General features: G+C 44.9%; 1 protein-coding gene across 4 annotated transcripts in view; it reads right to left on the minus strand.

Annotated features, from left to right (window-relative positions):
- The window catches only part of SEMA5B (semaphorin 5B), a 282,391-nt gene extending 272,434 nt beyond the window's left edge, over nucleotides 1-9,957 (minus strand). For 3 of the 4 annotated variants that reach the window (XM_064661406.1, XM_064661408.1, XM_064661409.1), the window contains exon 1: nucleotides 9,782-9,921. The gene's annotated coding sequence lies outside the window, so the exon portion shown is untranslated. Of the gene's footprint in view, nucleotides 1-9,781 lie in introns of all 4 variants that reach the window. The other variant, XM_064661407.1, reaches the window with a different exon arrangement.
- Between the last annotated feature and the right edge of the window lie 6,059 nt (nucleotides 9,958-16,016).

Below are 16,016 nucleotides of genomic sequence, written 5' to 3' on the forward strand. Positions count from 1 at the left end.
ACAGCATAATCTTGCTGACCTAATTTTGGAGAGTGTCTCTGGACCAATATTATCTCCATGCAATCCAGTTCCATAGATACAAACTTGTCTTTGATTTTTGGGCTCATATTACTAATCCTGAGTCAAGCACAACCACAGCTCTTCACTGAGGTTGCACTAGTTGATCTGTGAGTAGAAATGGGCTCTTGAACTTTTCACGGACATCCAAGCCCTTTGAGAGCTTTGTAAATGGATAGCAGAGTAGACTGCCAGAAAACAAAGAGTTTTCATTAAATGATAACATCTTCCCAAACTAAAAACAGAAATTGCACTACTTATAGGAAGATTCTTGACCTCTCAAACCATGAGTATCACAGTTAAGGTTAGTGCAGCTCAACCATACACTAGTATAACTTTTGGAAACAGTTTAAGCATGTTTGCCTTGTGTTAGCAATCAAGAACTCAGGCCGGTAAAATCTTATCCACAGGTTGTTTCACTGAAATTAGTAACACCTTCACGGACTTGTACAGATTACAAAAGTGAGTTTGATTCTGCACACTCAGATCTTGCACTAGTGTCTCCTCACTAGAAATTCTACCTGAACTCTGCCCTCAGTTTAAAGTGTCACTTTTCTCTCTGCCTCCATCACAGTGCTCCTGAGTGAAAGAGAGAGTCTGGTTATGCCCATGCAAAGTGCAGACAGATGTTCTGACATCTCCCTGCAGAGAGCTCCCCTGATACAACACTGCTCTGATTTACAAGCAGTGCTGCTGCTGCAGTCCCTACCCAGTTCCCAGCCATCATCCTCTGCCAGTAAAAACCTGCTGTTGCCTTTTACCACTACAGCTACTCCAGTTCTTCACCAGGAATGTAACACACTAGGCTCCTCATGCCAAAAGCTTCAAACCACTACCCCTATTTTCTGCCTTCCAACTTCATAGTCCTTATCTCCTGCTGTCTATCTGCTCAGTTGTGCTCTGCAGTCTCTGCTGTTCCAATTCGCCCAAACCTTTGCAGCTGTTAGTTACTATTGTCTTCTTTGGCCAGTAGCATCCTTAGACAGCGTTCAGAGAAGAGCCATCAGGCAATAAGGATTGAAAAAAACAATGAAAAATCCAGTATCATACTAAAATATCATAGAGAAATTAAGAGATGACTTGATTGTAATCCAGAAGTACTTCCACTGCAAGAAAATATGATGCTCTCCTCTCCAGATTAAGAACATAACAGGACCAAGAACCTTGCAACCAAGCAACTAAGAGGCAACATCACTGCAAAGGCTGCTGAATTTTAAACACTTTGCCAAGAATTGTAGGATGTTCTCTTCGTTCATAAATATTTATATGAAAATTTTATGTTTGTTTAGAATAGTTGACCAGCTTGAACATGAATCAGCTCAGGGAAGCTCTGTGCCTTTGGGTAAGGCAGACAAAATTACTGGAAGCATCTTTCTGGAGTTACTTTCCGTCACTGTGGGAAGAGGGACCAGATGGGGAAGAATCCCAGGAATCAAAAGTAAAATGTAAACTAAGGGATAAAATGCTAATAAACCCGGTTCACATGTGCTCTCTTACAAGTCAATGATCTTCATTTGAGTAAAGACCAACTGACAAGAAAAAAGGCTTCTTCCCCAAAGTACCTCATCCACAAATCTGCCAATGAGTTTTCAATTAAAAATTAAATTTGTCAGCCTTGATGCACTTTGTCTTTATGAAACCAGGAATGAAATATAGCACTGGGAGTATTCTTATCCAGTTGTCTTAACTAATTTAGCATTTTGGATGTCTTAGCTTATGAACTTTGCACAGAAATTCTTGGCAAAAAAGGATGGCATTGTAACTTCAGACTTCTTAAAATTAACTCACACCAGCTATTCTCAGTAGTAACATCATTATCTGCAAAACTGTGCTCAAATGAAGAATCGATAAATAAATATGAAGAAGAAATTTAGGGGAAAAACAAAGTGCTATTAGCATTCCAGAAGTATAATAAACTCATAATTCTCTGAGGCAAAACAGTGAAGCCTGGATTTGCAAAGCAGCCACTGACAAGGAGGTGTGCAAAGCTCATTCCAAATATAAGTTGGTTTAATATTTCAAAGACTCATTAGAGGGAACACATAGCATTAGCAAAATCATGTTTTGTATTCCTGACATACAGTCCTAGACAAATACAGAAAGTATCAAGTAAATTACTGCCTAGGGAACAATTTCTGTTGGTTAAGGGGGGGAAATGTTAAATTTTAAAGATGTTAATAACTTACTTTTGTTTTATTTCAATCTATATAGATGCATGTCTGGTGTGCATATAAAAATACAAAATACAGGAATGATCCCTAGTTCATCTTAAAAATGTTGGGAACAATTGAATACACATGCAATCAGGGTACTTTTTTCCTCAAACTGTAGTCACACTAACTTGGACTGAACTGCTCAGATGAGTAAAGGATTTGCATGATCATTGCACCTACTGTGAATGTCTAGTATGGAGATAAATGCATAGCCTTGTAAGGCACAAGTGTAGGGCTCTGATGCAGGAAAGCAATGAGATGAAACATTTCATTCAGATGATTTAACTACACATATAGAATTAAGTAAGTGAGTAAGTGTTTCTAGGGGTTGTAACCTTTCCTCTGCCACTAAGGTACTCTACGACCTCGAGCAAGTCACGTAAGACCAGACTTTTCATAGACCTCAAAGTTTAATTTGTACTGATTTCAGTCACTGGAAACCTTACTCAGCACCCTCTGCATCATTATGTTTTATGATATCTTTAACAGACAAGCACAAAATTCTCCAGGCCATAGTCCTTTTATGCCTCAGTTTCTCTCCCTGAGAGCTGTGACTGCTGAGCATGGATGTTAAAATAGAAATAAGGGTAAGCTGTACTACTATATCACTTGATTATCCTCACAAAGCAGGAACTGTGGAATCTTTCGTAATTTGTATTATTCATCCTTCATCAGTATTGGAACACCGCATAGTTACAGTGCATAGTCCTATTTTGCTCATGCTGAGTAAGTATGTATCTTTATCCTACCAGAAGCCACTAATGATATTTGTCCCCCTGTTTTCTTTTAAGTAGGTGTTTACAAGCTGCAATTACAACTAACAACTAAGCTCTCTTAGACTGGAGGAGCACACTGGACACAGGGAGCCACTGAGTCTTAGCTTTGTGTTTCTAATGAAAATGCCCTTCATATGTGGAGTGGACCCCAAAAAGGTCAGAAAGTGAATTATTAAGTGTTTTATAAATATAGACTGATTGTCCTGTCCAAACCACGTGTTTGAAAATCTCTTTCTGGCAAACAATCATCTTCAATCAGAAAGGGAGAGCAGAGAAAGTAACGTGAGGCAGGGCAGGGGGTTCTGTAATCACTCTAACAAACTTTTGAGACCTGGCCAATTTTTCCTTCCATGTGTTATATATACAGACTCAAAAAAGCATTTCTTTCTAGTTCTTGAATTTACTATATTATCCTGTCAGTCTGAGTTATCCAGAGGGAAGTTCCTACCCTTCCCTTTCTTGCCTTATTTTTTTCCTTAATCTTTGATGTGTTGTAAATCAGCATCATAGGAGATAAATAAGCAACCTTTTGCTGAAACAGCAAGCTAAACAACTTCCACGTGGCCAAGCAACACAGCAAAGCAATTAAACCTGCCCAACAGACCATTCACAGCCAGCCTTCTCTTCACTTAAGAGGCTGGCCCCAAAGTGTTCCCAGATTTAGTTCCTAATCCTCCCTCTGAGTTGTGCAGATGGTTCCACAGCACCCACTCAAAACCTCTTTGAAGTTGCTATGAATCCACACAGCTGGGTAAGCTTGCTGGCCCTGATTCTGCTGCAAGAATGAGGATGTGGCCAAGGTCTTGAAGTTTGTTTCCTTTCCCTCAAGAAGACAGGCAGGCTCTGCTCCTTTCCCTCGGAACTAGTCGTAACTGTCACAGCCATATTTTGGAACCACCAATTTGATCGCTGACTCAGGACACTTCCATACCACATAAGAAATTTTCATTCTGTTATCCTTTCAAATAAAGTTGAAGCTATTTTTTCATTTTCACTCTACATCAGTAACCTGCACAAGGTTTGCACAAGGTTTGCACTTGAAATGAAAAATACTGCTTTTAAAATGACAAACACTGAACACAGGACATTTGTTAGCACTAAAAAAAGCTCTCTCTGTCTATGGAGAAGCATAATTCATTCACTGATACACGCACCCACATTTTCTCCAGGGAGTTTCACAAATTCACATGCACTCCCAGCACTAAATTTTGCATTTCAATGTAGGCATTAGCTATAAAAGATGTGTAAAATCTTATGTAGTCAGACAGAAGCTGTTCCCTATTGGCTACATAATAAGCACCTTAGGTGGCTCCAGGGTATAAAATTATTCCAAAAGGGGTGTGGAAAAAATTACTCTGCATAAATTGATTCCAGATCCACCTGTTCCAGGTGCCAGGAAATATATTTTGTTAAAGCCATCTGCTTGTCTTAAAAGCTAACAGTTTTTGAAGACTATGGCACAAGCAATCTGCAAAATATACAAACTTCACAAGCCACAAACCCTTAAACTGCAAATGGCTTATAGATCATCTACATAGGGCTTAGCTGGGCTGTTCTGCAGGACTGCAGAAGGCATCTCTGCTTAACATCTGAGCATATCCAGCATCAGGGGACGTCCTCCATAGCCCAGACGGTTCAAGGCTACTGGAGGATCCATTTGGCATCACCAGATCCTCACGGGATATTCCCAATTGCAGAATGGGTTTTCCTCATGGGTTTGAAGTTACGATGAAGCTTTTGAGTGCAGCGCAATATTTGGCAGACATAAAATTGATGACTATGGTTCTTCTCTGCCGGTTGCTACGTCCCGGCTGGTCACGTGTTGCTGCACCATAGATAAAGTCAAACCTTTGGAACTGGCACTCTGCAATTTATTTGGCTTCCAGCAACAGCCTGATAGGGAGTATGTTATATATACTAACAAGCCCATAAGCATTTCACCTGCTCAACAAAGCTGGTGACCACAGAGCTCAGACGCTGCTACAGTTGGTGTTTATCAGGGTCTGGTCATGCAGGGTTCTGTTTCCCAGAGACACATTAACAAGAATGAAGAACACACAGCACCTTGTAAGATCAAGCTCCTTCACGGCAGCTCCTGGGAAGAAAATATTCTGTGCTCTCTCCACAAATGACCCCTTACTGAAAACCAATGAAATTACACATGCAATTTATAAACTCCCAAGGTGTTCACAATTGATTTCGGGATTAAAACTAGTAATCAGCATGTTTACTTATGGTCTCATTTAAAGCTTACTAAAAAGTAAATAAACCCATACCAGTTCTTAACCAGGACAGTGCTTTGGTATATGTTTAATTATAAACACATGAATAGCCCTGTCACCAATTCAGAGTCATACTTTGTAACTTGGTAACATCCTTCACATGCAAATTACCTCCCAGACTCAGTACATTCTGAAACAAAACAAACCCACTTGGTTTGTAGATGCATATTTGATAACATTAATACTTCTGGAGTGCTGCTATTGATACACTCATCTTTAGAAAATCACTTTGAGTGATTTTTTGTGGACCTTAAAAGTTTGTGCTTGATATAAATGCTGAACCAGAGGCAACTTTGGGACTCGCGGCGCTGTAGTCAAGGAGACCCTGAGTGCTGAAAGTCACCGTTGTGCTGTTGGAGTTCTGCTGCACTTTGCTCACATGGTTTGAGCCTGGGGTAAGGAATAACTGCTGTTATGCAGTTGGTTTTTTTTTTGGACAACAATGAGAACAGGAGTGAAATAAATACTGAGGTTAACTGTGCTTGAAGAATAATCTCCAGTAAACAAGGCACTGTCCACACAAGCTGCAGACTCAAACAGCTGTTCAAGTCTTGTGTCTCATACTCAGCTCCCACTGAAACTGATGAAAATTGCCACCATGGACAGAGATGGGATGAATCCTGGCATCAGACACACTGGACAAGTCAGCAGCCCATGGTGTAAAAAAACAGAGAAACAATCTCTACAATAACACTAACTGACATACTGCTTTGGATGAGTCGATTTTTGTCTCCTTAAAAAGAAAAAAGGTAACAGAATAATAACAAAGAACCTCAGAATCAACAACACACATACTTGGACACTGCTCATTTCAAGGCACGGCAGGGATAGTGCAATACTCTACATTCTGTCTCCTGGACTAAATCACAAGAATCCAAACCAAAACAGTAGCAGTTCACCTTCACAGTCTTCAGTCTATAAAAAGGTAAGTCCATCACTTAAGACTGACTTTGCAATCTTAACGTGACTTGGTACTTAACACACCTGCTGCACCACGAACACCAATGAATTTCACTCCTAAAGAACCATTCTGAATTGCCTCCACCACAACCTGCAGATAATTAAATTTCCCTTTTCCAGTTTTACATCAGAAATGATCTGGTGAATATGATCTGCAGCAAGGCAAATTCATTTGCAGACTTCACATGGGACTGCACCTAAACTCTGGATCTCACCACTACCCCAGCAGTGGAACATCACATTGTGATGACCGACTCCTTATTCCTCACTACTCCTTATTCCCCTCTCTCTTGTGGCCAGTCTGCACTTACTGCTGCAGCTCTTGCCATGAAGGCAGTGAGCAACGCTTTGGAGACCTGACAAAGCTGGAGTCCAGTGCCTGGCTTTCCGATGACAGACCCTTGGTAAAATTATCTATGTTGCTCAGTAAAAAATGAACTAAGAAATGTTAATCTAATAATTCCAGGTATATAGATAAATAAAAGGTGAATAGGCTTTTAAATGCATTCTAAACCCATTTTTTTGTAAGATGGATCAATATATTTCTCTAGGCTGGAAACAAAAGAGTTCTCAAAGAAAGTTAAATTTGGAGAAGAAAATGTTTTGTTTTCCTACTGTGCAAAAACAGTGATGACAATTCCTTGGAAGACATTTATACCAACAGCAACCCAAAGCTAGGGCTTCATCATGCTCTCCCTAAAATCAGTACAGTAAGAACAGGGTAAGGTTACTGCTGTCAGCCTTCTAAATGTGAACAAAAGTGGTTTTGCAATCATACAGCATTGTCCTTAATTTCCAAGTGTTCACCAGCATATGGAAGTGATGCAACCACAAAGCAAAACAATTACAGCTTTGATCCTGCAACTTTTAGACAGTCAACTAACCTCTCTGATGTCTTTACAAGGAATCACCTGAATAAGGGTTACCGGATAACACTCTAAATTCCCAGATCCCAGCCGGCAGAGCACACACCAGCGCTCGAGGCAGGGAGGCAGCAGCGGCGGATCGCTCCGTGGCACTGTTTGATGCTGCCCCCTTTTGCCGAACAGCAAGGCAACAGCCCTGGCTGCACATTGAAACTTTGCCTCGCATCTATTCGTTTTCAGGAAGATACACTGATGCAGATGGGCTTATTTAACCCTAGTATGTCTGCTCACATGATTATTCATCCTGACTAAAATAGAAATCTATTGGTCAAGACACCTCTCCAGGAACATTCTCTCTAATTGGGAGGGAGCGTCTATCATGTCTCAGCCCAAGTCAAGCGGGACTTTTACAACTGACTGTAAGATAAAAAGCAAAGAGTTAATAGTCGGGGTGGACGTTCCCCCAGGTCAGCTGTCTGCTTGGAGAATAAAGGGCAAGCACACTGGATGACCAAAGTCATTTTTTCTGAACACTTATTTCATTTTACTGCAAAGCAACTAAAATCCCATGGCACCACTTGTATCAAGTTTCTGTTGGGCTACACACATTCCTACTGAACCCATGCCATCTTTTCAGTTGATGTGACCTGATTGAGGCCACCTTGTTAAAAGTCATTTTCTACACACACCCTCATCCCCTACATCTCTCTGTTCAAGCCTTTTGTCCTCTGAGGTTGTGCTTTTTCACTCGCTGGAGTTTGCACATTTTCTTCTCCCTGGTTGCCCCAGCTCTTTGCAGGAAGGGAGGGAGGTCACCGAGGGCAACCACTGCCAATTCCATCAGCCTAACAGGCTAGGGGGATGGACAAAGCAAATATCTCTATTCTGAATGGCGGAACCTCTCTCTCCCCAAGACTTCTGGATTAACATGTCCCTGGCAGGCGAGGACAAAAACTTAGCCTCTCTGAGGAAAGAAAGCAAGATAGAAAAACAGGAGAACCTGTCTTCACTTCACTGAAAATGCAAGAGGCATAACATAAAATGCAGAGATCCTCTTACTTATCATCCAATCCAATCTGAGCAGAAAAGTTTTAGTTCAGAAGGGAATTAAAGATATGGATTATTCAAGTAGCTGTTTAAAAATGAAATCTCTGTTAAAAATCTGGTTAAATATCATTAGGATTTTTCTTTTCCATTGCCACCTTCCCTGCAGTTATGATCAGTTTTCTCCCTTGGGTGCTTACAAACCACACACATAATCAAGAGAGCACTTTTCTGTATGAGTAGCTTGTTCCAGCTACTCTCACTCCTCCCTCCTTGCCTTCACTCACCCAGGATCTCTACTGATCTCAACAAGCAGAAAGAATCAAAGCCCATTATAACTTTTAGCTTAGCTGGTTTCTATTTTGTGCACAGTGCAGTCGGCTTAGGGTCTCAGCCTACCACTGAACCCACCCAGAGGCAAAGAGAGCTAACCTCTTTCAGCTCAGACTATAATTTAGGAAAAGAAGTATTTTCTGTAATGAGAGGGAACATTTGCACAACAAAAAATAAAACTTTACTATGATCTCAAGCCGATATATCCATACATAAATAGTTCAAGGGGAAAAAAAACCAAATGTAAAACCCCACCAAAAATAAATAAATAAATGAGGGAAAACCCCAAAACAGGACCTGGCATCTACAATGTTTGAAGACCTTTTTTAAGGACAGGAAATTATCTAAGAGTCTAAACTGAGCCAACAGAGGACAGTGAACGTTTAGGACAGAGATACTCCTCTATACTTACACTTCACCTAAAAGCCCATGAACAGACAGGTTCAGGAACGACTTGGCAAGCACACCTTTTGTTTGTTTCCTCTGAGGCGTAACAGTAAGCGTGCTCCTGGGCAGCACGGGGGAGCAGATGGTAGTGCTGGAAAATACAGGTCTCCAACTTCTGGTGTGGGTGTTGGAGCTGGATCGACAAAGGTTGTTTCTGGAAATCCTACCCCCACACACACTCCCCATAAGTTTCTAACAATGCACGGAGCTAAGGAGCCGCACAAGGCTCTCCGCTTCCCTCTCCCTCTCCCCTTCGCTTTTGATCTCCATCAGGACGTGAGCTGAAATTTAATGGGCCACCCCAACCACAAAGACAAATTACCATGTGAAAAAAAATAATCATTGATATCCCTCCGTCTAGGCTACCCGGCTTCCCACCACTGCACCCCTTCGCTCTCGCCACAGCCCCCATTAGCGGGTTTAGAAAGAGCTGGGGAGGTGGCGGGGAAAGAAAGAGGAAAAAAAAAAACCACCTCCCCTGCCACCTCCGAGCAAGCGTGCTCTCCAGCGCTGCCGGACTGCGAACACAGCGACCAAAGAAAAAAAAGAAGCCCCCTTGCCTCCTCAGCCCGCAGCGGGCAAGGAGACGGCGCACCGAGCGCCGGGCACAAACACAGCCCCCGGCCCCCCATCACCGGGCGCTGCGCCGGGGGCGGCGGAGACGCGCAGCAGCCCGGGGGTTCCCACCTCCCCGGATCCCCTTCCCAGCGCCGCCCGGTCGCCCCGACCCCGCCAAGTTGGGAAGTTTGCGCGCCCCCCGGCCCGGCCCGCCGCCCGCCCCCCGGCCCGCCGGCTGCGCTTACGGGGTGGCCGCGGGGCTCCCGGTGCGGGGCTCACCGGCACATCGCGCTCCGGCTGCCGCAGCAGCGGGGACAGCCGCGGGGTGGCTGGGCTCGGCTCAGCAGGGCTCGGCTCGGCTCGGCTCGGCGCGGCTGGGCTCGGCTCGGGGCGAGCAGGGGAGCGGAGCGGCGGCTCTCCCCAGCCCGGCGCTCAGGGAGTGCCGCCCCGGGCCATGCGAGCGGCGGCGGGCAGCGTCCCAGCGGCGCGGCCGGAGTTGGGACCGAAGTCCTCCCGGGCGCTCCGCTGTCTCTTCCAGGCGGCTCCTATCAGCACGGCTTCAACTCTTTCCATCGGAGACCGAGGGGAGGAGGAGGAGGAGGCGGAGGAGGAGGAGGTAGGGAAGGAGGAGGGAGCTAGGGGCTGGCAGCCCCAACTCGCACTGATGTCAACTAATATATTCAAAGTTCAGCAGGGCATTTCTTAGCAGGCGAATCGCCCTCGCCGCCCTCCCCGCTGGTCGCAGCCGGCCTCCCAGTGCCGGCGGGGGGTCTCGGCAGCACGGTGGCTCCGCCGTCGGACCCCTGCGGAGGGGGGGCGGCGGGGCTGGCCCGGAGGCGAGGAGTCGAGGATGGGGGATGGCGCACTTTTCAGGCGGGCAGGTTCAAGTGCCGCCGGCGTAGGGAGGGCTGAGGATGGAGGAGAGGCGCTAGCCGAGAGCGAGAATAAGAACCAGCGGCGGAGCGATGTTTGTGTTTAAATCCAGCCTCTTCCCTCCCTGCTGGAAGGGGCAGGGCCGGCTGCGTTGCTGTGGCTGTGGCTGGGATGGGAGTGGGGCGCAGGGAAGACGCCGCGCTGGGGCTCGGAGTGGCGCAGCGGACACTCCGGCCGGGCTCTGGGCTCCCGAGCTCCGGACTGCCGTGCTCGGACACACCGCCCAGCCGGGGTTTGCAATGAGCCCGGAGCGGAGCGCGGTCCCTGCCCGTGACTGCGCCCCTCACCCGGGCCCGGGGCTGTGGCCGCGTCTCCCTTGGTCGCGATGTCCCCTTGCTCGCCGGGGGCGAATGGGGTCGAGATGAACCCGCGCAGGGAAGCGGAGGTTTTCTCACGCCGAAGCGCAGATAGCGGCGGAAAACCCGCGTACGCGGCGCGGAGCGCTCGGGAGAAGCAGCGCCTCCCCTCCGCGGCCCCGCCGCTGCCCGGGGGCTGCCGGCGGGGATCGCGGCGAGGCCGGGGGGGCTGCATCAAACGTGTTTTTGCTGGTGGCTGATGTGCCGCGCTGTCCCCGCGGTGATGCACAGCGCCTGTACGCTGTCAGCGGCAACCGCATTAAACCATAGGATAGTATCTGCTGATGGACAGGCAGCCCGGCAGTCAAGGGATAAAAACACATCTGGGCTGGGCTGGTGACATTTAAAAATCGCCAGATAAGAGCCTCGGTTATTTATCAGCTGAATCCCCAGACAGAATGGCCTGCACTGCTACCGTTGCATATGTATGTGTGCGTATATAATGAGACTGGGATTTTTTCCTTCTATAAACTGATCCTGTCATTCATGTTGACAGTATGTTATAGCTATATAAAAACAGTGTAATTGTATGATGGCTCATCAATGCTATGACAGCCAATTGTGGTGGCAGTGGGTGTGCTCCCAGTTCACGCCTCAGAGAAGTAACAGTATAGATCCGCTGAGATGATCATTATACAATATGTAATTATTTGCCTGTTCTTAATTTCTCAGTTCTTCCTTAATCAAGGAACGATATCACTACATCCGCTCATGCAGTAATGCATTTTTGGATACGCCTTGTATAAAACACTCAATACATTATTTATATGCATAACATTTTTTTATCTGTTTTCCATTTTAAAACACACTGGAAAGTGTATGACAGGTAATGGATATAAAATAATTGCAGTGTGGCTAAATATTCTGCTCAAAACTCAAACTCTGGGATAAGGCTCAAATCAGGCATAGTCTGGAAGGTGCTGAGCAAACTGCTCCATGGACAGTGACATCGTATCTGTGCTTTTTTCATCGTCATCTTTCCTAAAACTGAATAAACGCCTACCCTCTAGCTGAGTTTTTAGTGATAGCATCACTGAAATAGAGTATTATCTTAATTTACACGTGAATAGTAAATAACTGCTCCTTCATTTCCTTAATATACAGGATGATATTTTTCAATTTAGTGAATTGAATTTTAAATAATGATGTACAACAGCCTAGTGGTCAGAGCAGAACACAGTGAAGGGCTGTACCCTGTGCTAGGACGCCTATTTGCCTTCTTTTTCAGTTTTACTGTAGAGTGGGTCATTTTGTTATGTAAGCCTGAGGGATAAAACACCTCACCAAATGCCATAACTGCACACATAATTTCCAGAAGATAGCTCAACCTTTCTTCCTCCTAAGAATTTCAGGTGAGGCCCTGAAAAATAAGGAGCATAAGATCACATAAACTAATTTTTTTCCCCCAGTGCCTAACAACATTTGAAGACATAATGGATAGCACTTTTCTATTAAAAAAAGAGTGTTTGTCCTAAAATGTTCTAGCATTTTCCTGCTACTGAACTGCTGTTTCCCCTCCAAAGCTGAGAGTAGTTCTGTTGGTCATGTGTGTGTATGCATTGTTCAAAGACTCACAAATAAAATGTACACATTAATAAAAGTTTTGTAATATTTCCATGGACAGTCAGGTCTTGACACTTCAATGCAATTACATAGCACGATGTTTGCAAAATCAGTGGCCAGACAGGGAAGCTACTCAAATCCTTTTAGTAAAGGGCTTGTGACACGAAGTGGTACAGTTCCGATTCTTTGAAAAAAAGAGACAAATGTCATGGGAAAAGTCAGAGTATTGCATGTGAAGTGATCTATATCAAACAATTTGTTCCCATTCTCCAAATCCTAAGCCTCGGTACGGAAGAGGATGTACCGGGTTCCTGTTCTGGGTCTGGCACAGAGTCCGAGCTCTTGGCAAGACTTATCACAGTTGCCCGCGGAGGTGTTGAACTGCACCTCTTGTCCAGAGCCATCGCTGCTGGAGAAACGCCCTTTCCGCGGGACGGCGAGACGCGGAGATGCCTGCGGGCAGATTCTGGCCGGCGCAAAGCGCAGTTCGAGACAAGCCTTCCCTTTCCCCGCTCCGCCCGGCTCTCACCGCTAGGTGCTGCTGGTGCCTCCCGGAGCGCCGGCCCCGCACACGCCGCTCCTCCGGTACGGAGCCGCCCGGCCCGCAGGGCTCCCGGTGAGGCGGGGGGACCGCTGGAGCACGGCCTGCACACCGGGTGGGCTCGTTTGACACTCCTGTGAGCAGCCGGCCTGGCGGCTCGAGCAGCGGCGGGTCTGGCACAGGCTTTCCCGGGAGGTGAAACCGCAGGGAGAAGGGGCAAGCCCACTGCGCCCACTGCCTGCAGGGAAGGGAGGCCGCCTGTGCTGCCTTCAAACACAGCGATGCAGAGCACGGAGTAGGACGGGGGTGGGGGGAGTTAAACAGAGCGGAGACAAGCTGCAGGGAAGGCGAACAGGACTCAGATGGGAGCACTTTGGACTATAGGGCAGAAGGTGAGAGGATAACCGGTATTGCCGGGTGCTGCTGGGGACCAGGCAGAACAGAGCTCTGGGGGGTAAAAACAGACCAAACCTAGGCTTTCTGTGAGCCATCCAAAGACAGTCCCCCAAATCGCAGTTAGCATTGCATTTTGCAGCCTACCCGGAGCAGGCTGTGTTAGCCTGTGCTTGCACACAGCAGGTCAGGGTGTTTAGGGCTGAACTGGCTGCGCAGACCCGCTTGAGCTCGAGCTGTTCTGGACATTCAGATAAATTTCCCTGGTGGATGTTTTAGGGGGTGATCTGGAGCAAAATCAACCCTGGCCTCATTGTCTGGAAGCTAGGCAAGAACATTGACCCACACTTGATCTCTGGACCATGAATCCACAATAGTAACAGTCTCATTAGAAAAATAATTTTGCTGTAGATGTCCAGACCATTTCACGTGAAATGAGAAAAGGGGAAAGTGCGTATGTCAGTGGCAAAAAATTTAAATTATGCTGAAATTCAGAGCTGGGCATATATGTTCAGCCAATCACTACACTAGCCTACTACAAGTTTTTATTTCCCCATAGCACTGCAAAAGAAAAAGCAGAGTTGACATGGAAAACCAGTCAAAATATATGCAGTAGAATATCTTTATGCTGGTGCAAGTGACAGACCCAAGTGGAGCCCAAAATGCCCTTCTAGATGGTGTAGTTTTCTCAGAGGGGAGAAAAAAAATGCATTTCTAAATACAGCAAATACTCAGAAGCAATAGCATGCAGCAATAGTGATAGTAAGCATTATCCTGAGTACTAAGATCTAGATCTGAAGCCAAACGGCAATTAGCCATAAAATAATATGGCTTTTTTCTTGATTTTAAAATAGGTCACTAAATAGTCACAGTTGTGGTTTCCGGGCTCAGTCTGGTGGCAACAGTAACATTTTAATTTATACTAAAGAGAAGTAAAATTTAAATCCATGACACAAACTAAGAGTCATATGACCTGAAAGCAAGAGAATACAAATGAGCTCCCTGGAGAAAAGAGGCTGTGATGAAACAAATAGAATAATATAGAGGGATGACTTGACACTGTCACCAGAGCGACTGTATTTAACTTCTTTGGAAGGAAATTAAATGAGCTTAAATTGGGACAACTGCTTTATTTTCAGAGAATTATATCTGAAGCCTACAGACAAGTGCTATACAGTTTTTTCTCCCCCCGAAGCCAGGTACTATAAATTGCCAATTTTCATATGTCACTTGACATGACAAAGTCAGCAAATGTCACCATACTTTAGAGGCAGGTTTGAGTATTCCCACTGAGTCTCACAGAAGTAGAAAGTTCCCTCTTTGCAAAGACTTATAAAAGTTGTGTTAGCTACATGATATAGTAGGAGGGAGGGAATGTTAAACTGAGACACTTCTTGTTGCCCAGTAAGCATCCACACTGAGGTAAGATATACAGCACCTAGCAGTCACCTATTTGTTGGCAAATAAAAAGAACAGTGAAAAATTAGTTTTTAACAGCACCGTTAGGAGGTTTAATACTACATCAGAAATTGCTTTCCCCTTCCTCTAACTCAGGCTCTGAGCCTAGTGACTGTGTTTATTGGATATTGCTTCTGCCTTGAGACTGGAAGTATAAAACCTAGCACTGAACACCTTTATGGCGCTCCTAGACACATACCACCTGAGGGACTGAAAACTTCCTTGCTAAACACAAGTGGGATTTTTTTTTCCCTGGGAAGTAAAAGTACCTTTACAATTAGCCTTAAGCTTTAGTTTAAAGACATGTTGTTTGGCACATCTCACTAAACACTCTGCAAGAACCACACTTGAATGGAAAGGGAATTCAGGACTGTTGACAGCTTATCTGCTGACTTCATACCCCACCTGAGGCAATTCAGCTGAAAGATGAGCTAAAACACTTCGAGTTCCCATTACAACCTTTGCAGTATCTTGCCCTGTTCTAATTTTCCTTTAAACAGCTACATTGAAAAACTCTAGAGGGTAGATCTTGTCTACACTTCTACACTTCTACAACAAACAGTTGTGTTCAGTGAGCTGTGGTCTACTGAAAAGTCTGGGTCTAAATGTGAGTAGGTTTTAAAAGTATTCGCTTTCCTTCCTCTACTCGCTTATGTGATGACCAGTGCCTTGATAATGCAACTTGCGATGTCTGGTTTGGAAAATGCAGTTCTCAGTGTGGTAGGAATGTGAACATGCTGGTAAAAATGAACATCTGTTCTGCAGATTGTAATTCTCTTGTAGTATCTGAAGCTCATAACCTGGAAAGCTATTCTGAGGACTTAAGAAGTTTGTAGCACTCAGTTAATAGTGTGTCCTTCCACACTTGCATGTTTTTGATGCACTTAATTAAAAAACATACTATACCTACTCAGTCTGTGATATTGAGATGCTTTTAATTCAAATCAAAACCTATCAGCTTTCAGATCTCACCCACTTTGGCTGCAGGGCTGGTCAAACTAAAAGGTCAGGAGAAAAGAAACATTTTTAAAATGAAACTTTTTTAGTCTTCTCAATCAAAATATGAAGTACTTTCCAACTAATATTTTCATCTTTAGGCAGAGGCCAATTAGTTTAAATTTCAGCCCTCCATTTTGCAGATTTTCAGACAAATATTGAAAATAAGGGCTTAGAAAAGAAACTGTATTGTAGCTTCACCTATGATGCTTGTGACTGAGTCACGAAGTCTTTTATCTC

Source organism: Pseudopipra pipra, chromosome 7 (genome assembly GCF_036250125.1).
Source record: "Pseudopipra pipra isolate bDixPip1 chromosome 7, bDixPip1.hap1, whole genome shotgun sequence".
Lineage (NCBI taxonomy): Eukaryota > Metazoa > Chordata > Aves > Passeriformes > Pipridae > Pseudopipra > Pseudopipra pipra.